Source organism: Odocoileus virginianus, chromosome 8, assembly GCF_023699985.2.
Source record: "Odocoileus virginianus isolate 20LAN1187 ecotype Illinois chromosome 8, Ovbor_1.2, whole genome shotgun sequence".
NCBI lineage: Eukaryota > Metazoa > Chordata > Mammalia > Artiodactyla > Cervidae > Odocoileus > Odocoileus virginianus.
Genome location: NC_069681.1, coordinates 36,984,657 through 37,012,119, shown reverse-complemented (window position 1 = coordinate 37,012,119; position 27,463 = coordinate 36,984,657). Strand labels below are relative to the sequence as shown.

Below are 27,463 nucleotides of genomic sequence, written 5' to 3'. Positions count from 1 at the left end.
AATCAAGTGCAGGGCTATTTGTTTACATAAATATTATACATTTTAGTTTTTATAGTATTTTCCTAGACACATAAATGGATTTGAAATATTCCTCAGACAGGTCATTCCTGGGCATTCCTCTACTGCAGAACAAAAGAAAGAGTAGGACTAAATGATATTTAAATGTTGGAGAAGGTCTCCAAGAGGACATGACCACCAGCTGATCTTGAAGTGGGACCTGGTCAATCAGAGACACCTAACCCCTACCCCGTCCTTGGATATACATTTCACCCGCTGTTCCCACGCTAGGAACCGCTCTAAGGAAGCAGCCTTGAGAAAATAGTGTTATTGAGACCATCTGGACTGTATCCATGCCTGAACCCCACTAAGGTCTCTATGAATTTTTAAGATTCTAGCAGGTGGGTGCAGAGTTTGACTCATCTTGTAGCTGCCCAAGACAAGCCTGGTATGTAAGTTCCCTTGCTGATGAAAACTGCCACCTACTGATCTGGAGTGGTTTTTCTAATTCTCTGGTCTCTCTTTGGCATCTGTATATGGGGGCCAGATTCTAATTTCACCTGGGGAACTCCTGAGGTTGTGAACCAACTTTGAGGTCTCTTTTATATGTCATTTCTAAGGACAGATAGAAAAACTTTTAAAATGCAAAAATTAAGTGACTCAGAAAGGTCACTCAAGTTAGTGGAGCAACAAAGTATTCCAACCTTTATTATCCATAATCCTTTGGCACAGATTGGCTGTGAACTGAATGCAGTTCAGGGACACAATTGTATTTTAATGTTGCTTAGCAAAATGTTATTCAAAGTTATTCACATCGGGGTAATATAAGTGAAAATTGATGACATTAGCTGTTTTCACTGTATGTGGAAGAAGTGATTGATGAGTGCTATATAATAAGAATATTGTGTTTCATAGAATAAATTATATTGACTTTTTTTAGACAGCATAGGCTATACTTATTTAATGAAAATAGTGGTGCTCTGTAAGGATAAAGTTACTGCCAAATTATCACATAGTAAGTAGAATAAAACTTTAATTTTTTCCACCTAAACAAAGTCTCAGAGCTACAGCAGCTTTTTAAAATTATCACTCCTACGTCTTCCAGATTTCTTTTATTAAAAAAGACCCTATTCTCAGTTGTTAATTTAAGTATCTTAAATACAACAATTTTCCCTTATCCTTGGTGGTTATTTTCCAAGACTTCCAGCGAATGCCTGAAACCATTGATAGCACGCCCATTATACTATATTTTTCCTATACACACATACTTGGAATAAATTCGACACAGAGATTGACAACAATAACCCATAATACAATAGAATAATTATAACAGCATACTATGATGAAAGTTATATCAAGGTGGTATCTCCTTCTCAAAATACCTTATTATACAAATATAAAGCCTTTTCCACCTTAACTATTCATCAGGCACCATGGCCATAACTTTTGCAGCTTCAGATGTGACAGCAAAACTAGCATAAATTTCTCTTTCCTTCTTCACAATTTCATGAACAGTAGATTCATTCTTACCTTAGATGTTAGCAGCCTCATGCTGTCAGCAGTATATGTGATTTTTTCCCCCTTATTAGGGCAAGAACTTTCACCTTTGCACTGAAAGGAGGCACTTTATGGTTTCTCTTTGTCATATGTGATTTGCCAGCATCACTACTCTTATGCTTTGGGGCCATTATTAAGTCATATAGAGTGTGTGTATGTGAGTGTAAAGCACTACAATATCCCAACAGTTTATGTAATAAGCCAGATAGTTACTAAGTGACTAACTGGCTGGATTCACTGGACACAAGGCTGATTCACCTCTTGGGTGGGATGGCTCAAGATTTCATTCCACTGTCGGGAATGGAGTGAGACTTAAAACTTATGAATCACTTATTTCTGGAATTTTCTGTTTAATGTTTTGGACACAGTTGATCACAGGTAACTGAAATCTTGCCCTTCATTCCAGATGGGAAGAATTTATAGACTTGGTTACTGATTTGTTATGCTTTTCCTCCCCAAGCAAGATCACGCCCAGATCATAATGAAACTGGGCTTCCCTGGTAGCTCAACTGGTAAGGAATCCACCTGCAACGTAGGAGAATCTGATTCGTTCCCGGGTCAGGAAGATCCCCTGGAGAAGGGACAGGCTACACACTCCAGAATTTTTGGGCTTCCCTGGGGGCTCAGACGGTAAAGAATTCATCTTCAATGTGGGAGACCTGGCTTCGATCCCTGGATTGGAAGGATTCCCTGGAGGAGGGCATGGCTACTCACTCCAGTATTCTTGCCTGGAGAATTCCCATGGACAGAGGAACCTGGAGGATTACAATCTATAGGATCTCAAAGAGTCGGACACGACTGAGTGACTAAGCACCCACACATAATCAAATTAGTAATAGTTTAGTTTCCTTTAAGTATCAGCAGTAAGTTTGATTTTTATAGGTTTGTATATTTTATTTAAAAGAAATTACAAATGCTTCACAAATGTGTGATTTCAGGAATGTTTGATGAAATTTTCAAACAGCAAATTAAGTATGTGAAATAAATAATTTTTAAATTAATTATTTGGGGGATGATATTAGAACTTTAAACCTGCTGTTTAACAGCTTTCTATTCTTATATATATGGTCAGTATTTTATGGTTGTGTGTTCAAAGTTTGCTAAATTTGTTTCTTCAACAAAACAGTCAGGATTGAATGGTGTTGGTGGAAGACAAAGAAATGTATATTCTAGTTTTACATCTTCTAGTAGAAGTTTGTATAGTTATGTGCACAAACTCATTATTTCCTTCAAGATAACTTGTATATCATCTATGGGAAGGTGATTACATCAAAAATTGAAAAAAATACTGAGGTAAAATGTTTAATGTATTCAAAGGCCATAGTAAGGATACACAAACATATGTTGATATATTTATTACAAGATAAAAGTTAATAAATTTTATGAAACTCCTTAAGATACATTTTAGAAAAATCTTGTTGAACCAATAAGCAAATGAACAGCTTTAGCAAATTTTCCCATTATAATTATTTCCTGTTTAAATCTAGCCCTTTAAGAAGCTGTGCAAATTCTTTCAGTCACCAAGGAAGCATCTGAAGTACATTGTCGTGATTTTCAACCTCAAAAATAGCCATGTGTACAGCAGCTACTTTACATTTGTCATGAAATATTGTCATTTGTTAGAAAGATATGTAATAGTGCAGTTCGTAAAAAGTAACGAGTAAGAAGTTTCATGTGACAAGATCTGAAGTTCTGGCACATTATAATAATACTGACAGGAATTAAAGGAAGAGACTGTCTCAAGAAAAGCCTCCCAGAATAGTTGGTGTGACTACACTTTGAGGAAATTCTGAATAACTTAGATATCAGCCCTGTCATTGCAGCATGAATGCAACCATAGACCATATGTAAAACAATGGATGGGGATGTGTTCCAAAGAACTTTACTATGGACTCTACTCCCTATTTTCACACATCACAAATAATCTTCTTTTGATTTTTTTAAAATTAAAAAAAAATGTAACTCTTGGGTTATACATATTTGGCCCGTGAGCTACAGTATGTCCACCTTTGCTTTAAAGAAAGTTTTATGGAAATTTATGCAAGAAAGCTCAGAATTATTCTTGGTAACAACAGCAAAACTGGATGCAGCTCAAATATCCACTGGAGTAGAATGATAAAATAAATTGTGGTTCATTCATTCAATGGAATACTAACAGTGACAATAGAATCACAGCTATATAGGTAAACATAGATGAATCTCAAAAACATGTCCATGAAAAAGCAAGTTGTCAAAGAACACATGTACAAAGAGTCAATTACATGGGGTTCAAATTGAGATAGTACCTGATGACATAAACTTTAGGGATACATCCAAACTAATGAAAGTAAGGGAATGATTAACACAAAATTCAGTATATTTATGATCTCTGGGTAAGAAAAAAGATAAGATCAAAGATGAGCCCACAGAGAGCTTTATTAAAGATAACGGTAGTAGTCTAAGTCTTAGGAAAGGTGGTGGGTACATAGGTCTTACTTTTTGGTGACATTCATAATTTTTACAAAGTGAAATAAAAAGCCGCAAAATGAATTATGTCAATGTCTTCCTTAAAAAACCCCAATGCTTCTTCATTGCCTGCAAAATTAAGATGAAATTCCTCACATATACACTGCTTGCAAGACTTTAGATTTTAAATGTGAAGTTTGTGGCCCCATGGGCCTCCCCGTGGTGCTAGTGGTAAAAACCTTCCTGCCAATGCAGGAGACATGAGATGTAGGTTTGATCCCTGGGTCAGGAAGATCCCCTGGAGTCAGAAATGGCAACCCACTCTAGTATTCTTGCTAGGAGAATCCCCATGAACAGAGGAGCCTAGCAGGCTACAGTCCATAGGGTTGCAAAGAGTCAGACATGACTGAACTGACTTAGCACACATGGACTGTAGCCTGCCAGGTCCGTCTGTCCATGGAATTCTCCCGGCAAAAATACTGGAGTGGGTGGCTATTCCCTTCTCCAGGGGGTCTTCCCAACCCAGGGATCAAACATGGGTCTCCTGTATTGCAGGTAGATTCTTTAATGTCTGAGCCACCAAGGAATCCCATAATTGAATATTGTCTATGTTTTTTCATTTCCTGGAAGATCCTCTGCTGATGTTCTAAATCCTGCCATGTTGTTTAGAAATACCCTCTCCTGGAATGGCTAAGTTTTTTTTTGGAATGGCTAAGTTTTTAGAGAATCTTTCTATAGGTATTTTTATTTTCCTTGCATTAAAAAAAAAAATTGAAAAACTTAACACTCTGATCCCATTATACCCATATACACCTTTGTTCTCAATCGCATTACCATTTTCCTTATTCTTAAAATTATTTTCCCTTTTCTTAGCTTAGCAACCCATTTTATGTATTCTGTTTAATGTGAATTTTATAACTTTTAGTTGGAATTCACTTTCATTCTTTTGCCTCTAGTCTGACAGGGAAGTCCATGCATTTTTAAATTTTACTAGGATATAGAGATAATGTCTTAGTCACCATTTATCTCCAGTTTAGCTTATAATAAGTGCTCAGCTAATATATATTGAATGTTCAGTGAGGAATGGAATAGAATTGTAACTTCTCTACATTCTTTCAGGTTGTCAATTATTTTCAGTGATTTCAATGAAATGCATATCCCAAATGACTATAAAGCAATGAAATTAATTTTAAACAAACATTTCAGAATTTATCTATTGAATCAAACACCCTAGAAAGTCCCACTTCAGTGGATATGTACTTCATCAGATGCTACAACTGGCAGAAGTAGTTTTTTAATTGTGGTAAAATGCACATATATAAAATTTATCATCTCAACCATTTTTAAGTGTACAGTTCAGTAGTCAGTATATTCACATTGTTGTACAGCGAATCTCTAGAACTTTTTCATCTTGCAAAACTGAAACTCTTATACCCATTAAACCCCAGCTCACCCTGCTCCCGCATTCCTGGTCTTCTCACTACCATGCTACTTTCTCTATATATGGATCTGCCTACTCTAGAAACCTCATATAAGTGGAATTATGCAGTATTTGTCATTTTATGGCTGGCTTACTTCATTCAGCATAATGTCCACAAGGTTCATCTGTGATGTAGAACATGTCAAAGTTTCCTATTTTTCTAAGGCTGAATAATATTCCACTGTATTTATACACATTTGTTTATCCTTTCATCTGTTGGATATGAGGGAGGCTTTCATCTTTTGGCTATTGTGACTAGTGCTGCTATGAACATGGATGCCTCTTAGATACACTGCTTTCAATTTTTTGGATACATAAATATATACCCAGATATGTAAATATAAATATATACCTAGAAGTGAAATTACTGGATCATATGGAAATTCATATTGGGCTTCCTCAATGGCTCAGTGGGTAATGTGGGTTTAATTGGTTGAAAAATCACTTGAAAGTCAGATGGCTATAAGTTAAGACATGAGCTTATTTTAAAAATACTATAACTCAAATGTAACAAAATATCCAAATTTAGTATTGACTGTTATCTTGAATCTGTTATATTTGAAGCTGAAAATGCTAAAAAACCACTTTGTCTAAAATTAGTCGTATCGAGTATCATGAGCCAGGAAAACTTAGGTCATTTGTATTATTCTGGTTTAAAATTCTCCTGACCCAGCAACTGATCTTGATATAATCAAATAGCTGTTTTATTTCAAAAGCCAAAATGATTATTCTTGCCTAGTTAAAGGAAGACCAGGGAAATTCATTGTTCCCACTTACTTTCTCATATGATTCTGAGGGTGTAATTCAGCTCTAGCATTAGGGAGGAAGGATTCTGGAAAATAAAGAAGCATGAAGGCACATCAAATAGGGAATTTATGAGTATGTCACAGGGAGACAGTGAGTGAGAGACAGAGGTGGAGAGAAAGTGAAAGGAGGGTTTACAATATTGGTAAACTTTTTAGTTTCTTTTTTCGCCTACATTCCACTTTGGGGCCCCATCTCTTCTTTTTTTCCCTTCCACTGTTAATCTGATATCACTCATTTTTAATTTAGTGTGAATGCACTTCCAAACCTAAGCTAGAGTTGCTGGTTGGGGGGAGGTTATTTGGAAGACGTGTCTGGCATGTTTGAAGGTCATTCACTGTTCCTGCTCACAGCTACCCTGTAAGAAAAAGGGATCTGGACATGACCTGAGAGAGCAGGTTATTCTGCTTTATAGGATCCCTGCTTTATACATCTTGGGCTTCTCCACTCTTTCCCCTGTAGTTCAGGCTTCTCTCTTCTCAACAGCCCCTTTTAGCTCCGTGGTCCTGCTTCCTCCTCCCAAACTATATAAACACCCAGGAGACTAGCACTTCCATCTTTTGCCCCAGAATTTTTTTTTGTTCTGAATCATTTTGCATCCAGAATATGTGGGGCTAGAATTTCTAAAGGTAGACAGGATGCAGATGAACGTACCTCTCTGAAACGTCTCAGAGGGTGCTAAGTGTATACGTTGGTCACTCAATCATGTCTGACTCTTTGTGACACATGGACTCTAGCCCACTGGGCTCCTCTGCCCATGGACTTCTCCAGGCAAGAATACTATAGTGGGTTGCTGGTTCCTTCTCTACGGGATCTTTTTGACCCAGGGATTGAACCTGGGTCTCCTGCATTGAGGGCGGGTTCTTTATCATCTGAACCACCAGGAAAGCCCTCCAGAGGGTGCTAGGCAGTAGGTAAATATGAATCAGAGCGTACATTGCAGCTGAGTGGAGACCATCAGTAATGTGTGACAAAAATTTCCCAACAGTTGGCTACTGGGGACTTAGGTATTTTAATGCATTAGGTTACTATATTCACATATGTGATTATGGTAAAGATTGAACTGCCAATGTGAGCACTTTATGAATACTCAAAAAACAATAAACAGAGTATAAAAACTCTAAGAATAATGACACTGTGAATTGACTTGGGAGAACTTCTCACTGTTACTTATATCATTGCAATGCACCCCAGGACGTATGCATAGAATTTCATTAAATAGAGTAAAGTAATATCTATAAAATGCCTTGTGCATGCCTAGTACATGGCAGGCACTAAAAAATGCAAATACATAATTAATCATATCATCCTATTATATATTTATCATATTATGTAACAATTATATCCTGTTATAATGCAATATATCACTTTGTCATTAATAGATGTTTTATGAGATTATCTTTCAGTTCCACATTGTTATAGTTTTCATGTTCCTACCACAGAGTTTTCTGTTCATGCATTTCACTAACTGGTGGGTACATTAGTGTGGAGTTTTACTAATCCTACTGAGAATTATAAGTCATATCTTCACCTAAAATTTATGTTCCAAGTTTCTTTAATTCAAAATGTCAGAATAATTTCTGTCATTGACTCAGGAGGTATCTCATTGCTGATCAGTTTCTCTGCTGTTTTGTCTGGATTTATATTTAAGCATTTGCTTTCATTTTTATCTCGAGTTCAGCCAGGCTGGAAGAGTAGAATAGTAATACCAGCTGGCATAGAGTTGAGCCTATATCAGCATATTGATGTTCCTGCATCAGCATATTGATGCTAGTGACACCAAAATGTCTCTCTGACTCACAAAACTGCCGCACATCGGTATTAAGCAGTGTGGTGACAAAAGGGAGCAGATAGGAATCATCTCGTAGAGTGAATACACGGTTACTGTTGGAAGAGAGAATATTTCGCAGTGAGGGGCTGCATTATCACAATGACATGAAACAAATCAATAAATTCCAACTGTCTGTAATAAATGAATATGGGACTTTCTTCAGGTCATCAGTGATTAAATATTAAGAGCCGAATGCTTGATTTTGAGTGTAACTGAAACAGAAGCTCACTATGATGAAGCTGTTCATAAAAAACTGAAATTATTGCTCAATCTTAATAGGAAAGTAACTGACTAGTTAATTATGTTTTAATTTAATTAACTTTTAATTGAAAGAAAATCTATACAGAAAAGTGACCCCATATACTTGTACAGCTCAATGAATTTTCATACATCTATCATACTCATGGAACCTCTACCGGGATCACAAAATAATACATATTGGCAGTATGCACCCCTCCCACTTCCTAACAGTCATTACCCAAGGCTTTCTCTGCAAAGATAACCACCAACCTGAATTTTAAAGCAGTGCATTAGTTTTATTTGTTTTTGAACATAATTTGATGCCATATTTGAGAGTTGTTTCAAGTGGAGAGTATATTATCAGACATAAGTGAAAGGTTATTCTGCAGCAACACGAAGAGCAAAAGCCCCAAAGTCCAGAAAAGAGATGACTGAGGGACTTCTCTGGCAGTCCAATGGTTAGGATTCTGCACTTCCACTGCAAGGGGCACAGGTTTGATTCCTGGTCGGGGAACTAAGATTTTAGATGCCCTGCAGAGCAGCCAAAACAAAAAAGAATGATTGAAATAGTTCAGGTAAGAGAGGATGAAGAGTCAGCCAGGCAGTAGAGTAGGACTGGAAAAGAAAAACACAAGGATGTCTGGTTTGTATGGAACATGAACGATCCAGACAGACATATGGTTTTCTAGGTCTGACAACTTGATGGAGGGGTTTCTATTTACCTAGAAGATGGAGCAGGTTTTAGAGGAAAAGACATGAGTTCAGTGTTGGACATGCTGAGTTTGAGGTGCAATGTGGTGAGGAGATGGGTAGGATTCAAGATGTTAAGATGTTCAGTTCAGTTCAGTTCAGTCATTCAGTCTTGTCTGACTCTTTGCGACCCCATGAACCGCAACATGCCAGGCCTCCCTGTCCATCACCAACTCCCGGAGTCCACCCAAACCCATGTCCATTGAGTTGGTGATGCCATCCAACCATCGCATCCTGTGTTGTCCTCTTCTCCTCCTGCCCCCAATCTTTCCCAGCATCAGGGTCTTTTCAGATGAGTCAGGTCTTTGCATCAGGTGGCCAAAGTATTGGAGTTTCAGCTTCAGCATCAGTCCTTCCAATGAACATCCAGGACTGATCTCCTTTAGGATGGACTGGTTGGATCTCCTTGCAGTCCAAGGGACTCTCAAGAGTCTTCTCCAACACCACAGTTCAAAAGCATCAATTCTTCAGCACTCAGCTTTCTTTATAATCCAACTCTCACATCCATACATGACCACTGGAAAAACCATAGCCTTGACTAGACAGACCTTTGTTGGCAAAGTAATGTCTCTGCTTTTTAATATGCAGTCTAGGTTGCTTATAACTTTCCTTCCAAGGAGTAAGCGTCTTTTAATTTCATGGCTGCAGTCACCATCTGCAGTGATTTTGGAGCCCAGAAAAATAAAGTCAGCCACTGTTTCCACTGTTCCCCCATCTATTTCCCATGACGTGATGGGACCAGATGCCATGATCCTAGTTTTCTGAATGTTAGAATGCAAAATCTTCATTAGTTGAATGTGTAGGGAAGAATACATTAAAGAAATAACTGTATGAGTGCTGATCCTCAGTACTCCAACTTGGGCAAGTTGATAATTTCTGAACAGGGAGAACTAATGAGTTTTGGACATACTGAGTTTGAGGGATTTGTGAGGAATCCAAATAGAGATAGGTTATGGGTAGTTGGGTTATGGACCTGGACTCAAAACACGGATTTTTTTTTGAAGATTAAAATAAAATATTTTAAATCACTCTGAAAAATATAGAGGGCTCCAGAGACTAGCTATTATTTTTGGCTGACTCCATTTAAAAAGGCCCTGAATGTGATATCCAACTAGTCCATGATTAATTGCTGGAGGTAAAACATCATTTGTGGTTTTGTGGAGGTAAAAGAAGACATCAGCATTTTGTCACTGATGACAATGGCATCGTGCCAGTCTTAGAAGCCACTTTAGCCAGTGTTCATCAGAAATTATTCACCTGAATTTTAACTGTGAGGCAATTCAACTCTGCAATTTAGTCTTTAAAATTGGTTACTATCAACTGTGGATGGGGACACTGCCTTAACCAAGTGACCACATTCAGCATCTCAAAGAGTGGGACAAGGGGTTTCCTAAGTGGCTCAGTGGTAAAGTATCCACCTGTCAAGCAGGAGACGCAGATTCGATCCCTGGGTTGGAATGATCCTCTAGAGAGGAAATGGCTACCCACTCCAAGATTCTCACCTGCAGAATTCCATGGATAGAAGAGCCTGTCGGAAAAAAAAAAAAAAAAAAAGAAGAGTCTGTCGGGCTACAGTCCATGTGGTTGCAAGAGTCAGTTATGGTTTAGCAACTAAACAACGGAGTGAGACAACGTGATATCATGTACCTTCTCATGAGGCTCGATCAGACATTTCCAAAATCAATGATGGAGTATTTCTGGCCAAAATGTTAAGCCTGAATCTGTTCAAAACTCTCAGCCTAATTTCCACTTTAGAGGAACTATATGGAAGAGAGTGACAAGTTAAACAATGTTGTGAGAAACACCCAAACAAATTTAGGACCTGGGGGTGTCTGCAATAGAGCTAGCCTGAACTTCTGTAGGTTAATGCCTTGTGGGGAAAGATGATGGGACTGTCCTAGATTAAAAGAGATTCAAGAGAGTTGGCAACAAAATACAATGTCAGAGCCTTGACTGGATCCCTGTTTTTAAAAAACAAAAAACAAAAACTCTTAATAGTTATTAAGGACATTTTGGGAAAAACTGGGAGGAAACTCGAGCATAAATGGGATATTCACATACACTGTATAACAGTTGAAATTAATTTAATTAAATAATTTTCTCAGTTGTGATAAGGAAACTGTGGTTATATAGGAGAACAGATTTATTTTTTGCAGATGCATGAAGTTTAAAATGTCTGTGACACACTTTCATATGATTAAAATATGGTGCATAGATTTGGCAAAATTATTGAAAAGAAATTGGGGTTTATAAGAGTTCATTACACTATTCTTTCAAGTTTCATATATGATTAAAAATTTTCAAAATAAAAATTTTTCAATATTGTAAATTAGGAGAGAGCTTAAAATGATATTTGATCTTAGCACAATCATTTTCATGCCAATATGGTCTCATTATGTTTATAAATGAACCATAACGTCTATCTATACCAGTTGTTTCTTGAATTCTATTTGCACAATTTAATTTTCCTGCACAAGCATACTTAATTTTTCCTTTATGGTATTGTGAATATACTATAGTTTAATGACTGTGTCTGTGGGCTCTGGAGTAACTTCTCTGTTTCAGTTTCCAAATTCATGAACAAGGACTTTGTTCTTTTTACTACTGTGTCCCCAAGACTTAGAACACACATAGGTGATAGAGAGTGGCCAAATAATACTTCAAAAACTTTTAATTTTGGAAAATTTCCAGACTTACAAAAAAGTTACGAAAGTGGTGGAGTTCCACCTCACCTTCACCAAGGATCTTTAAATGTTAGCCTCTTGTATAACCATAAAACAATGATCAAAACAAGGTAAATAACATTGAGAAGTGCATAATCTACATCAAATGATACTTTTCAAGTGAATCTGTAGAATAAACAAATGTTAATAATAGTTGCTACCTTAAGCACAAAAACCTCAGTAAGTGTTCACTCTCACTTATAATAAAAGCATCATTCTGATTACTTCAGCCCTCTAGAGATTCTATATAGAAGGGGCAGAGAGGTAAAATCTTGTGGGAAGCAGAACTAGGGGACTTGAAGATGCATTTACAGAGCAAACATTATTTGTGTTTAGCTTTTAGTTTTTCTGGAACTGCTATGATAGCTGCCCTGACAAATTGTCTAGGTTCTGGATCACTCTAGATTAAACATAATAGGGTGTTTAACACAGCACTCCATCCTGTGCTGCAAGGATTTATTCAAAGTTTATTGAACCCCCATTATAAGCCCTGAGCAAACCCGTAACTGAATGATCAACCAACCAACCGAATAAATGAACAAACAGGCTAACAACCAAACCAAACAAAAACACCGAATAGAAAAGCCCTTCCCTTCAAGGAGTTTTCAGTCTAGTTGGTGTAAAAGATAAACAGCCAGTGATAAAAATAACTAGTAAAGCAAATGTAATCACAGAAGTCACTTCTCCAAGACCCTGTGAATGTCTCAGGGAACCAGGAGAAAGCTGCTGACTACAGGTAACAAAAATCACAGAGAAGCTAGCAGAATTCTGAGGAAGTTGTGTTCATGTTCCCACCAAAACAAAGTGTCACAGCCTCAAAATGTTGGGTTTCCTCATCTTGGAAGGATCCTGCCTCAAAGATCAGATGGAGTCTTAAACAGTCCTTTACATGCTGGCTCAGGGCTTCCTGTGTCAGGTTGGTGATTTGCTTCCTGATTTTAGCATCCCAGACTCTTGGTGACGCCTGCCTTCCCTTGCCTGTCATCAGATCTTTCTGGACCTTAGGCCAGCAGGGATGTTGGCCTGTATTACCATGACAAGGTTGTTTTAAATCCTTCCAACATCAACATAATATCACCTGAGCCCATTCCGGGATCCAATTTTGTGTCTTCTGGGTGACAGCAGAATGTTTCACATGTCACCATTAAGTAATATCTCTAACAGACATCCTCGGACTTTCTGGTCTTATCGCACAAGACGGTTCTTTTCTTAACTTTCTGTAGATGGCTCTCTCATGCCGTGTATAAACGGAGACTACACCATACTCAAGCAAAAACAAGCAGTAACATTATTCTCCATTTGCTGCTCTCCAATGCACCACTGCGATTTCTGGGTGCTGAGTTTCCAGTGCGGATAAGAAAGACATATTGCACAAGTTCTAGTATCATATTCAGCTTTAGCCAAATGAGGATTGAGGCTCATGCTCCTATTAAAATCAAATCCTCATATATTTCAAATGCAGTAAAACAAAACCAGAAAATATACTGATAACGAAGACCAAGACATTGTCAGGCAATCACGATATCTGATTCATGCTTTGGGAAATACAATAAATCACATTCTGATTATAGTATTTCAAATTGGTAGACTAAAGAGTCCATTATGAATTAAATATTTTCTTCTCAAAAACATTGAGTCTATATAACAACTTATCATTTTCATGACTTTAAACATAGCATTTAAGTTACAGTCATTTAATCACAGAATCCGTGCAATTGCTTATTTTGAACATAACTATGGTGAATATGTAACAATTACTTTTCAGTAACATAAATGAACATCTCATATCTTTTCCCTTTAATTTGAATATGTAAAATTTTCAATTGAGCTGATTTACATGGGGTCATAGTTATAAAACATCCAAGAAATATCTTTAAAATCAATGCAAAATAAAAAAGGTACATATGAATGAATGAGAATAAAAAAGCTGCAGCCACGAGCTATTAAACATGTAATTAAAATGGATTTATCACTTTTGGCTTTGATTTTTTTTCCCTCTCTGTTATTGAATCATTATGGGGATCCCTTGAGTTCAATTATAATTATACACATACACATTATAATGTTTCACATATACATACAGTACATATATAGTCTTTAAAGCTGAAATAATAGAACAATATATATGCAAATTTAAATGTGTAAAATCCAGGTAATTAAAAATTATGATTCCCTAAGCAGCATTAACATACAGATAGTTATGAATCACTGCACTGTATATTAAATTTATATCACAATACATCTCAGTGGTGAGGTAGATTTATGGTGTATGTGGTGAATTCTTTAAACTTCATAACTTACATTCTTAGAGTATTAGGCATAGATAGATGTCTATGTTTAATAATTCTATTCTATATTTATAGGCTTTCTTTATGTCCTGGACAGTCAATCACTTCCTGCACCAGATCCTCTGCCGTGCAAAGTAGCCCTAGATGATTGTATAAGTTTAAAGGGCTATAGTGACATCTCACAACACTGTTCCCTTGGCCACAGATGAGATAAAGGGTGGACAGGCTCCCTCCCCAGCTTTCTGCAAAGAATGGACTTGTCAAAGGCCTGAGTGGTGATTAGAATTGAGAATTTTGCACAAGAGAAGAGCAGGTAACTCATTAGAATAATCATATACTCTGATTGATTTTGAATGTGAGCTTCAGGGAAAGCTAAGCAGTTGGTAGGTGGAACAAAATTATTAAAAAGGTGAGAAGAAGCTGAAAGATGTCAATAGGGGGAAACTGCTAGAAGGATCCATAAAGTCATGTTCCCTGAGATGGCAGCAAGGTAAGCTAGTCGCTAGAGCTGGTTCTCCACAGTCTTCCAGGTGAGACTCTGTTATGAGTTGAATTGTGTTCTTCTCAAAACAAACGGGCGTCCATGATAGCTCAGTTGGTCAAGAATCCTCCTGCAATGCAGGAGGTCCTGATTCAATTCCTGGGTTGGGTAGATCCGCTGGAGAAGGGATAGGATACCCACTCCAGTATGGTTGGGCCAAAACAAAAGTTGAAGTCCAATCACCTGGTTCCTGCGATTGGGACCTTATTGGAAAAAGGGTCTTTGCTGATGTCATCAAGTTAAGATCAGGTTGTTAGGGTGGGCCCTAATTTCATGTGACTGCTGTCCTCATAGGAAGAGAAGAACGCTTTATGAAGGCAGGGAAGGAAGAGAAGAACGCCATATGAAGATGGAGGCAGAAACTGAAATGCTGCAGCCACAAGCCAAGGTATGCAAGGAATGGCCAGTGAATACCCAGGAGCTGGGAAAAGGCAAGGAAGGGTTCTCCCTTACAGGTTTAAGGCACCTTGATTTCTGACTTCAAGTCTCCAGAACCATTAGATGATACATTTCTGTCGCTTTAAGCCTCTAAGTTTGTGATACTTTGCTCTGGTGGCCCTAGGAAACCCATCTGCCTCTTTGAGTCAACTTGCCCAAGTTTCCTGTCCTCTCATGAAGGAAGATTGGTTGTCTGACTCCTAACAGTACCAGTGAAGTTGCTCAGTTGTGTCTGACTCTTTGTGATCCCATGGAGCCTACCAGGCTACTCCATCCATGGAATTTTCCAGGCAAGAGAAATGGAGTGGGTTGTCATTTCCTTCTCCAGGGGATCTTCCTGACCTAGGGATCGAACCCAGGACTCCCACAATGCAGGCAGACACTTTACTGTCTGATCCACTAGGGGAGCCCTGTCTGGCTGCTGGATCCCATCAAATATGAAGTGAACTGACTCTACCATCCTTGAAACCAAAATATGAGTATTAACTGGATTCAGGAGTAAGACTGTATGCAAAGGAGGCTGACAGAAACTGAAAAACACATGGAACTGGTTATAGTGATGGGGCAGGATAATGGCAGTGAGAGTTCCCTCCATATCATGGCTGATGTGCTGGTCGTCTGCACTCTATGGTGATGGAAGAATTCATTAACCCATAACATGCTGTCTCTAGATACTTATATAACATGTCCACCAAAGGTAAGTCTTAGAAGGTTTTTGTAACTCTAAAGATGAAATTCCCTGGAGAATGAAATGGCAATCCACTGGAGTGGAGTGGATTGCCAGTTCTTGCCTGGAAAGTTCCACGGACAGAGGAGGCTGGTGGGCTACAGTCCAAGGGGTCGCAACGAGTCGGACATGACTGAGCACACACATAGGTCCAAAAGGGCTATAGAATTGTAGGGTCAGCTGAATTCCTGATTAGTCCATATCTCCATGCAAGAATTTAGGGCATAGGTGGCGGAGTTTGGAATCTAAATAATGAGAAAATCTGGGAAATAGGAGAGGTTAAATGCGTTGCTCAAGCTCATAACAATTTTATGGTATGTATATTATACCACAATTTAAAAAATGGATAAAAGCACTTAGCTTATCATGAGTCAGGCAAAGAGGAGTAAAGTTAATTATTTGAAATGTGAAAGGATGTATCTAAGATTATATGTGTCAACATTTAAGGCTGAAGTTGGAACAAGATCAGTGCCAAAGGCCTGATATTCTCCATCAAATGTGATCTATTGAAACAATGAAGGACTTGTCCCTGTGGAAGTCTTATTATTACAGTGTTTATGTTTTGCTGAAATGTCCTAGTGGAGAATGGAACAAAAATTTAGGATAGTCCAATCTTTATGATCTCAAAAAATGGGGAGTGTCATATTGCATCTAATACTTTGGAAGTACTGGGGGAAATAAAATGATAAAAGACATAAAGAGGTAGTGATCAAGTACTTATTTACTTTCTAATACGTTGCCTAAAAGAACTCACAGAATTCAGTTCCATAGTGTTTACCTGAAACAGGCAGTTTGTTTATCTGAAATATGGGCTTCCCTGGTGGCTCACATGGTAAAGAATCTGCCTGCAGTGCGAGAGTCCTGGGTTCGATCCCTGGGTTGCGAAGATCCCCTGGAGAAGGGAATGCTACTCACTCCAGTATTCTTGCCTGGAGAATTCTATGAACTGAGTAGCCTGGCAGGCTACAGTCCATGGGGGTCGCAAAGAGTCAGGCACGACAGAGTGACTAGCACTTTACCTGAAATATGAAAGAATAATTTGACTTTTCTAGCCTACATATATCCTGTGTATCCCTGTGGCCAATCTGTTGCTTAAACAGAGGATTCAAAACAAAGGTGAAAACCTTAGTGTTGTCATGTACTGTCTTTGTCCCATACTCTGGGTGTTCCATTCTTTTAAATATAATTGAATGTTAGACCTAAGCTTGATTCCTGAAAGAGAAAGGAAGATAAAGGATTTTCTGTTTTTCTCTTGGTAGAATAAAAATCATACCAGCCTGTAAGCTCTCTCCTTTGCCCCGACATCAAACCAATCAACCAATGAGTCAACAAATCCAAATTCTTGTACTAAAAGCTCCTTTGCTTGTCTGAGCATCTTCTCACGTTATTCAGAGATTAGTCCCATTCTAGAGACAAATTTTTCACGCTTCATCAAGAAAATGCACATGTTTAGAAGATGCTAATTGTCAAGGATAGGCAAGAGAGGGGAAGGGGGAACAGACATTTTTCAACTGGCAACTCTTCTTTTAAACCTTTCAGTTTCAGCATGATGTAGAAAGGACTTCTCCATATTACAGAAAGAAGGTGTTTACCCAGTCTAGATCATTCAGCTGGTGAGTGACAGAGCTTGTTCTGTCTGACTCCAAGTCGGGTGTTTTTTCTGTATCACCCAGGCTCTCATATTGAGAATGTGTATTCAGGGATAAAGTGGATTTTTATTTAACAATTTCCATAAATATCCTACTTCCCTCAGATTTTGCAACAGCTAAAACCTCTTTTCTTAGGATAGTTCACTAGTATCCATGCACACAGAAACACAAACATACACATACCTCATAAGTCATAAAAATGAAAACAATCTGCTGATTGGTGATTCCCAAGTTTCCCAAATGTCTCTGATATTTGTAATACGTCAACTTATGCCAGTGAATGCCTTTTTAGGCTTAGCAGCTGGATGGTGCATATTTTGAAACAGTGATGATAACCAATAATGATAAGGCTCCATTGAAGCTAATATTTGATTTTATATGAAGCACTGCCTTTCAATTTAGAAAATCTTTAGTAAGCTGATCTTGGAAAAAAATAGACCATTCTTTAATCAACACATATGATGCGAGCTTTGCTATTTTAATTTTACTGTATCTGCTTTCTCTTTTGCTTATTAATCAAAAACGATTCTGTTTCTTGGCTTGGAGGAGATGATGCTAACAAAATATACTGTAATTGTTTAGAAGTGATTTTCTCCCGAGATCCAGGAAGCTTAAGTAGTTGAGTTTCCTATTACTTTCTGCCCCCTGGGTTTTACATTAGTTCTGCACTGAGTTTCTTGTCTAGTGTGTTTGTCGGAGTAAACGATTAGGCAGGGGAGGCTCCAGGGGACTGTTCTTGGCAGGAGCAGGTTGCGCTTAACTACCTTCTACTTGCATGCACCTGATGCAGTCGGTTATTAACAGGGTTTGTGGAATCAATGAGTACAATATCTCTTTGCTTAATAGGTGTACGCAAAGGAAAAAAAAGATGTAATAACATTTATCTGCAGGTGCGTCCTATGGTCTTAATCCAAGAAACAGAATTTTGTAGAGTTCTTGACAGCTGTTTCCCTTGTTCTCTGTTTTCATTGCACAGGTTGAGCCATGAATATTCAAAACATGGTCTGCCTGACTATGCCACCCATGGGAAAAATCAACAAGAAGCGATGTATATGGTAGAAAGGAATGGGCGACAATAGCTATTGCAAATAGAGAGGTAGGAATTAAGCATAGACAAGCTGGAATAATGGGAGAGACCATTAGGGCAGGATTTTACAAGATGATATAGCTTGATATCAATGCCCAAGTTTTAATATCAACCAGCGCTCTTGAAGGGCTTCCCTGGTGGCTTAGACGGTAAAGAATCCCCCTCAATGCCAGAGACCTGGGTTTGATCCCTGGGTTGGGAAGATCCCCTGGAGGAGGGCATGGCCACCCACTCCAGTGTTCTGGCCTGGAGAATCCCCATGGACAGAAGAGCCTGGCGGGCTACAGTCCATGGGCTCGCAAAGAGTTGGACATGACTGAGCAACTAACCACACACCCAGTGCTCTTGAATACATGGAGGACCCTGATGGCCTACAATTCATCCACACTGTCTGAATGCTGAAGATGAAGCCAAGTTTTGTGACTGTTCACAGAAAATTTGAAGTATAAGTTTCTGTAACCTTGTTTTATCATCTTTCTAGCGAAGAAATTATTTACCTTTCCTCCCTCTCTTTTTCTTTCATTCTTTTCCATCCTTACCTTTCTCTTCCGTCTCCATCTCCTCCTCCTCTTTTTTTGACTCATCTTCCTATTCTTTTTCTGAAGCTCTGAGGCCTTCTTTGCTGCTAGTTGGGAAGAAAAATTGGAGACAATGAAAGCCACATGGGTCTGTTTTTAATTGGAGTATAACTGCTTTGCAATGTTGTGTTAGTTTGTGATGTACAACAACATGAATCAGCTATATGCATACATACATCCCCTCCCTCTTGAGGCTCCCTCCCACCAACCCCACAACCCATCCCATCCTTCTGGGTCATCACAGAGCACCGAGCTGAGCTCTCTGCACTATACGGCTAGTGAGTCTTCATAATGAAAGGGGAGGGAGAACTTCGGAAGGAAACATCTAGTTAAGGGTTGAAGGCTAGAGGAATGATCACCCGCAAGAGGCTGGGAGAGGGAAGAAGATGTTCTGGTACAGAGAAATACAGAAGTGTGCAGCTAAATGGCAGAGGGAACTTCTGGGGAGGAAAGAAAATACATGGTAAAGGTTGCTATGGGATGCATGATATAATCTCTGTGTCTATAGATTGTGTTAGTCACTCAGTCCTGTCTGACTCTTGCAACTGCATGGACTGTAGCCCACCAGGCTTCTCTGTCCATGGAATTCTCCAGGCAAGAGTACTGGAGTGGGTTGCCATTTCCTCCTCCAGGGGATCTTCCCCACCCAGGGATTGAACCCGGGACTCCTACATTGCAGGCAGATTCTTAACCATCTAAGTTACCAGGATATTTCTCCATATCTATACTTCCAGTCAAACTACTGAATGCTCTGTGTGTGTGTGTATCTGTTATGTCAATACAGACTACTGGGCATTAGGTAAAAGCAGAACTGACCCAGTAAGACCCAAGGAAATTTTTTTCTTTAATTCCTATCCTCTGTTCAGATAAATATTATAAAAATTATCTCAAAATAGGAATTACTTGGAATTTCCCTGGAGGTCCAGTGGTGAAAGTTGTGCTGCCAGTGTAGGGGGTGCGGTTCGATCCCTGGTCGGGGAACTAAGATCCCGCATGCCATGCAACATGGCCAAATGATTTTTTAAATTTTTAATTTTTTTTAAATTAAAAAAAGAGAAAAATAGGAACACTTCCTTGAGTGTCCTCTAAATGACCTACTACAGTCAAATGAGACTACTCACAGCTTCCTGAGCTTTTTGCCCCTTCTTATCTCTGCACTTTTGTGCTTATGTTTTAACCTTAATATCCTTTGTCACTTCCGTTCCTCCAGGCCATTAAAATCCTTCTAAACTTAGAAAGTTCAAATATCAACTTTTCTTTAAAGCCTTCTCTGACTCCTTGGCTGGAAAGTATTTTCCTCTTTAATTCCTATCCTCTGTTTGCAGTTCTTTCAAGTCCCTGTCCTGTATTACAGCCACACAAGTGGGTGTCTCTATTCTGAGCATATGAACCCCTCCTATGAAGATATCCTGTTCTATGCATCCCTGAGTCAACCTAAATCCTCAATCAGTACACTTAGCAGATGCTCAGTAAACATCTAAAGAACAATACATGCTTGGTTCACCAACTATAGTTTTTTTTGTTTGCATTGCATTTTCATTTAGAATTTATGGGTTATTTTTTAATAGCTATTTTGTGGGTAAAATTTCCTTCCCAAAGTACAACCCTGAGAGGTAACTTTGGCAATAACAAATTGAAATTGTCATTAGAGTTCTAAAACAGGCAAGTTGAAAAAATAATCAAGCAGTCCTTTAGAGGATACTATTTGTATTTCAATAACTAAATTATAATAGGTGTTTATCATTTGGGAAATACATTTACAAACTAAAATTGTTTGGAAGTGAAAGACAGCAAATGTGTTATTCTAAAGAATTTTATGAGCCTGGAAGGGGGTCCTTGCTGTTATCTATCTGTGTCTTAAATTAAAAGAAGAATTGTAAAATGCAAATTACCCCTGAGTCAGAAAATGTAAGTAACCTGAGGTGATAATTAGAGGCGGTTTTCATATTTCCCCTGTGGAAAGAATGGATACTCGTGGCTGTGCACATTTCTCAGTTTTCAGATTGTCCCTATGCCCTCTGGCAAAAAGTTAGAAGAGAAATTCTGACTTGAGACACTGCTTGGAAGAAATAATAGGCTCTCAGAGAAATGCACGACAGCTATATATATCAACACAGATGAATTTCAAAAACACACTGATTAGTGAAAAAGCAAATCACAGAAGAAAATGGACAGGATGAGTCCCTTACATAAAGTTAAAAAACAGAGCAAACAAAACAATATGTTATTGAGTGATATACGTGTAGTATTAAACCTTAGAAAATAGGAAACAATACAAAATTGAAGAAGTGAACTTTATACCTCTTTGAAGAGGTGGAAGGTAAGGTAAATTTAGGAGGGAATAACATGGGGCTTCAAAGTTACAGATAATATTTTCTTTCTTAAGCTGGAGGGATGGCTTTGTAAAACATCTATATGTTATGTACATCTTTGTGTATATGATATTATTAATGTTTAAATATAAATATAAATCATAACTCCACAGTCCCATTGCAAAATTGGTGTGTGTGTATATATATATCAGCTTGGTAAAGAGTTGTGTCAAGGGTTATGCAAGAGTATATAGTAGACATGGGATTAGAGAATATCACCTTTAGTCCAAGTGTTGTGGGCAAAACATTTTAAAATGAAAGTATACTGCAATATCTAATGGAATAAAACAAAGCACTTGCATGAGGTTTCAAAGATAAAATACATGTCTTGCCAAGAAAGTTGCTGCTTGCAGTGAGCCATTTTAAGCTTGACCCCACATCAGGCAAGATGCTCTTTCATTGTCCTCTATGGTAATGGATGGTGCAGGGAAAGAATTTGGGAAGCAGTCAGAGAAAGGTGAGCCAGCAGGGAGAGTAGATTCATGGCTTGTCTCAGGATACAGCAAAGGGGTGTTTATAAATACAACCCTGTAGCATATGGTGTTACATAAGCTTGCTTCCTTTTTGCTATTTTGGAGAACACTGAACAAATTCCTTTGGAGTGCCTTTGCTGAAATAGCTGTTGTTTCTGGTGCCCCCTAGAGGTTACTGGTGATACAATAATAAATTAGTCTCTAGTTCTCAAGAGATTTTTGTACCAAGCCACTTCTAGCAGAGGGAGTGAGAGTTTCAGGAGAGTTTATAGGGACATATAATACAACTTAGACCAAAGAGCTATCAACAGGGAAAAGGAAACTTTGGGATGCAAGAAACAGGCATCCTTAAAATGCAGAAAGACTTTTCTTACTATCCATTGTCCAAACATGAATTGAGTTGTCTCTTGCCAAGGTTGGGGATGTCAGTCTTCCTAATGTATGCATATAATGAGTGCATACAGACCAGAGTAAAAGTTGTCTTTCTAGATGGGCAGGGTAAGGATATTCAGGAAGTCTGGATTCAATCATTCTGCAAATATTTATTGAGTGTTCACTATGTGCCAGGCACTATGCTGGCCAATAGCGTTACACTGATGAGTAAAAACATCAGTACTGCCCTTTGGACAGTGATGCCCTTTACTAGACGTATGTCTAGTACAGAAGAGGGAAATAATTAACCAAATAACATGCAAATAAATATATGATTAAAAGCAGTTAAAATGCTGTGGAATGAAGGTACATGGTGCTAGAAGAAGAGGTGTTGTATAAGAGAAGGATTAGACGTGGTGGTGGAATGGATCTAGAACTTCTCTGAAAAAATGACGTTTGAACTGAACTCTGAAGGAGAAGCAGAAATTAACTTTCTGCATTGGGGTGGGGTGATATTGTGTTCTAGAAGAGACACGGTACGTGCAAATGTCCTGAGGCAAGATGCAATATCCATGGTAGGTCTAGAAAATGAAAGAAGACCCTTATGCCTATAGTACAGATAGTGAGGGGGCTGAGGCAGACATAAAGAGGGCCTTGAGGGCCATTTTAGGGATTTAGGTCATTATCTTCTAAGCAATGAGAAGCCATTGAAGCATTGTACACAGGAGAATAATATGGATCAGATATATGAGGAGAGTACTATAACTTAAGGGTGAAGAATAGATGGAAAGACACAGAATCAGGAAAACCAGTTAGGATGAATTGTGAACCAAAGCAGTGGATAATGGTAGTTCAGCTTATTAAGTTCTAAGGAGTATTTAGAAGGTTAAATCTATAGGGCGAGCGCTGTCATTGGGAAAGAAGCAGTTGTCATTTGTTCTTTCTGGGATAAGGAGGTGTTTGGTAATTTTGTGGTTGCACGGTGTTCAGGCTTGTTTACGGAGTGGTCGTGTTTTTTATCTTGTTCATAACCATGGCATCCTCACATGATGACAATATTAGGGGAAGCTGTTTATGCTGCTGCTGCTGCTAAGTCACTTCAGTTGTGTCCGACTCTGTGCGACCCCAAAGACGGCAGTCCACCAGGCTCTGCCGTCCCTGGGATTCTCCAGGTAAGAACAATGGAGTGGGTTGCCATTTCCTTCTCCAAAGCATGAAAGTGAAAAGTAAAAGTGAAGTCGCTCAGTTGTGTCTGACTCTGCGTGATTCCATGGACTGCAGCCTACCAGGCTCCTCCATCCATAGGATTTTCCAGGCAAGAGTACTGGAGTGGGTTGCCTTGCCTTCTCCGAGGAAGCTGCTTATATAAACAGGAAAACACCCTGGCTTAGCTGGTAGCAATAAAGCCAGCTACCAGCGAACAGTTGTCAATGCTGTTTTTCTTTCTTACCAGACAAGTTGGGATCAGGTCAGGGTAGGGATAACAAAATGGTCAGGGGTAGATTAGGAATGAGAAATGGAGTGGGAGTTAGAAACGTGAACAGAAAAAAAAAAAAAGAAAAAACTAATATAAACAGACATAGTATGTCTGCCACACTTGTTCAGCTCAGAAAGACCCATCAATCATTTTATAGACTGATTTTTCTTTCTTTATTCTTTTCTTTATTCATTCTCTGAAAATTGATTTGTCCTTGAATGGACCATGATGCCAACCTTTTTTCCAATTATTCTATTTCTTTCTCTTTCCTTCCTTCCTTCCTTCCATAACCTCATTCATTAATTCAAACCATTTCACCCAATAACTAACCAGTCAATATTTTATTATGTATCAGGCACTGGGCTAGTGCCTACTTTTCTATGGCAATATAACAAATTACCAGAAACATAGTGGCCTAAAACAAGTCATAATTCCGTAGGTAATAAGTCCAGGCTCGATTCTCCAATTAATCACTCACAATCACTCACTAAAATCAGGCTGTCATCTGGGCCAACTTCCTGTCTGGGGGTGTTGAGGAAGAATCTGCTTTCTAGCTCATTCAGGCTTTGACAGAATCCGGCTCCTTCAGACTGTGTGACTGAGGTCCCTGTTTTCTCACTGGCTATTGGTCAGGGACCGCTCTCAGCTCTTGGAGGCTGCCTGCTGTTCATTCCCACGTGGTCCCTCATGGACAATTTACAACATGATTATTCCTGCTTTTTCCAGGTTAGCATAAATGAATCTCTCTGATTTCTTCCTCTACAACCAGCTGGAGAAAACTTTCTGCTTTCAGAGGACTCAGGTCTCACTTGAATTATCTCCTTTTTGCCATTTGACATAACAGAATCACCACTTCTGCCCACATTCAACAGGATGGGATGATACCAGGGCAAGGAGCATTGGGAGTCACCTTGAAACTCTGCCTGCATGCGTGCATGTGTGCCAAGCCACTTCGGTTCTGTCTGACTCTTTGTGACCCTATGGACTGTAGCTCGTTAGTCCTCACTGTCCACGGGATTCTCCAGGCTAGAATACTGGAGTGGGTTATCATTTCCTTCGCCAGGGGATCCTCCCGATCCAGGTATCAAACTTGCATCTCTTGTACCTTCTGCGTTGGCAGGCGGATTCTTCACTAGCGCCAACTGGGCAGTCCAAAATTCTTCCGGCTGCTTAGTCACTTCAGGTGTGTTCAACCCTCTGCGACCCTGTGGACTGTAGCCCGCCAGGTTCCTCTGTCCATGGGATTTCCCAGGCAAAAATACTGAAATGGGTAGCCATTCCCTCCTCCAGGGGATCTTCCCAACCTAGAGATCGAACTCAGGTCTCCTGCATTGCAGGCAGAATCTTTACCACTGGGCCACCCGGGAAACCCCAAATTCTGCCTACCTCAGCTACATAGACGCAGATATCAGGAAATCAGTAGAGCCTGCCTACAGGCACTTCACAATCTCACTTAGTAGTCAGTCATTTATGAGTGTAATTTAAATACAGAACGGTACTAGAGCTACATTTCATCCTTGGCCACCGTGAGGGTTGGATGGCATCACCGACTCCGTGGATGTGAACTTGAGCAAACTGCAGGAGACAGTGGAGGACGGGGAAGCCTGGTGTGCTGCAGTCCATGGGGTCTTAAAGAGTCGGACATGACTTAGCGACTGAAAAACTAGAGCTACATAACTGTAGTGAGGTGGGAGAGAGGAGGGGGTAATTAACTTCACCTGCAACAGAAGGCTTCTGGAGTGTCCAGGTGGCTTGAGGGAAGAGGAGATGTTTCAGCTGAGTGTGGAAGGGTAAGATGGATCCTGAGTGGAAGACTCCTAATTGACCTATGTCAGGAATTGTGTGTGTCGGGGGTGGAGAGAGGCCTGGGTCTTTGTCACCGGAGTGTGGCAGAGGGAGACGAGGGGACTTGACGACCCAGTCTAGACAGGTAAGTATACAGGTTGGTTTGGATAAGTAGCCATTGTGTGAAGCTTTCTCTGCCATTTTGTGTTTTTGGCAAATAGAACTTCTCACAACAAAGACCCATTAAGACAGATGTTTCTGTTTCGTTTTTTGTTTCTGTTTTTTTCAGGGGAATGAGATGTTTCTGCATTTGCTACATTAGGACCTAGGACAGCACTTCAGTGTTAGATACTTAAATGATGTATCATTGCCTTATAAAATCACAACAGTAACACTTAATTAACGGTAGTTGGGAAGCATTAGCATTAAAGGCTTAAGAGCGATTCACTGGGAAGAAGCATCCACAGACAGCTCCACTCCGTGAAGAGAGGAAAAGGAAAGAGCAACTGTTTTGAAATGGCTTTTTCTGCAAAAAGGTATATTGAATTTGGGTGTCTGGAGCACAATTAAAAATTAATTGGATGAAACCCCATGCATTTCATAGCCTGATTTTAAAAACACTTATGCTTTTGATTGAATAAAAATAGATACACACTTCAGAGGTTGTGCGTAGGACCTTGACTTGAGTTTGGGTAGGCAGGTTTGTAGCTACATCAAACAGTGGTGGGTTTTTTTTTTTTTTTTTTCACTTAGAATGTGCGTTTTTGATAAAATACAAAACTAGAACAATAATGAGAAGAGATGAAAGTTTCAAGAAAATGCTCTGAAGATAATAAGTGTTTACTAACTACTTACAGGAAAAAAGAAATAATTATAAAAGTTTTGAAGATAATCACATTCTGTATGATACCTGTTAGAAGGTGGTAAAAATAATTTTGTCTAATAGCTAATTTTGTCTGATATGCTTCCATGGCAAAGTGACAAGTCATTTTGATGAATGAATATATATATATTAGAATTTAATATGTATAACATATTAGAATGTATATCTATATTAGAATTTTGCTTTTTTATGGTATAAGTCATCAGGCTTTAGGAACATTGGTTGAAATAGTAGCAAAAGGTCATACTTAATAGACTTTTATCAGTACATTTGGCTTCTGTATCTGTTCACCTCACATTTGGGGATTCAACGAATGAAAATTTGCTTGAATCTGTAGATGGGAAGCTCACAGACACCAAAGGCCAACAGTATTCAATGTACTCTGCTGTTTTATAAAAGGGACTCTGACCGTCTGGGGATTTTGGTGTCACTGGGTACCATGGAATGACGGTAGTAGTAGGAACACAATCGAATAACTTACCAAAGGAATGGATGCTTTTTTTTTTGACCTAACATGGAGTTTGAGGCTAAGCACACGTTAGCAATGGGGTTTGTGGAAATTTATTTGGCAGTTTAAAAGAGGAGCATGTTTATTTGTAACTTATTCAAAGAACATTTATTCAGATGCTTATTAAGTGTAAAGCACTGTGCTACGTGATTTTAAACGAGTCTTACTTAAAGGCTGCCTTCAGGGAGCTTTCCCTCCATCTGCGTTTCTGTCTTGTTAGAAAATGCCATCCTAATGGAGCAAAACACAACCGCTTCCAATATCTCTTAGAGTTTGCTTTAGATATTTGATTTCTCATCAGTCATACAGATAGAGGTGTATCTTAGATCTCTCTCTCTGAGACTGAGAGGCAGAGAGAGAGAGAGAAAGGGTAAAATTCATTGCCAGTGTGGAAAAGTGGAGCAATGCATCCTGATTTATCATATGAAATGTTAGAAAAGAGAAAATAGTCTTTACAA

At 38.9% G+C, this 27,463-nt stretch overlaps 1 long non-coding RNA gene across 1 annotated transcript; it reads left to right on the top strand.

Annotated features, from left to right (window-relative positions):
* Nucleotides 1-1,800: 1,800 nt before the first annotated feature.
* Nucleotides 1,801-26,142, top strand: LOC110147893 (uncharacterized). Its single transcript, XR_002317005.2, has 5 exons — nucleotides 1,801-1,932; nucleotides 14,191-14,428; nucleotides 14,951-15,044; nucleotides 18,447-18,566; nucleotides 25,904-26,142. It is a non-coding gene; the product is annotated as an uncharacterized lncRNA (long non-coding RNA).
* The last annotated feature ends 1,321 nt before the right edge of the window (nucleotides 26,143-27,463 follow it).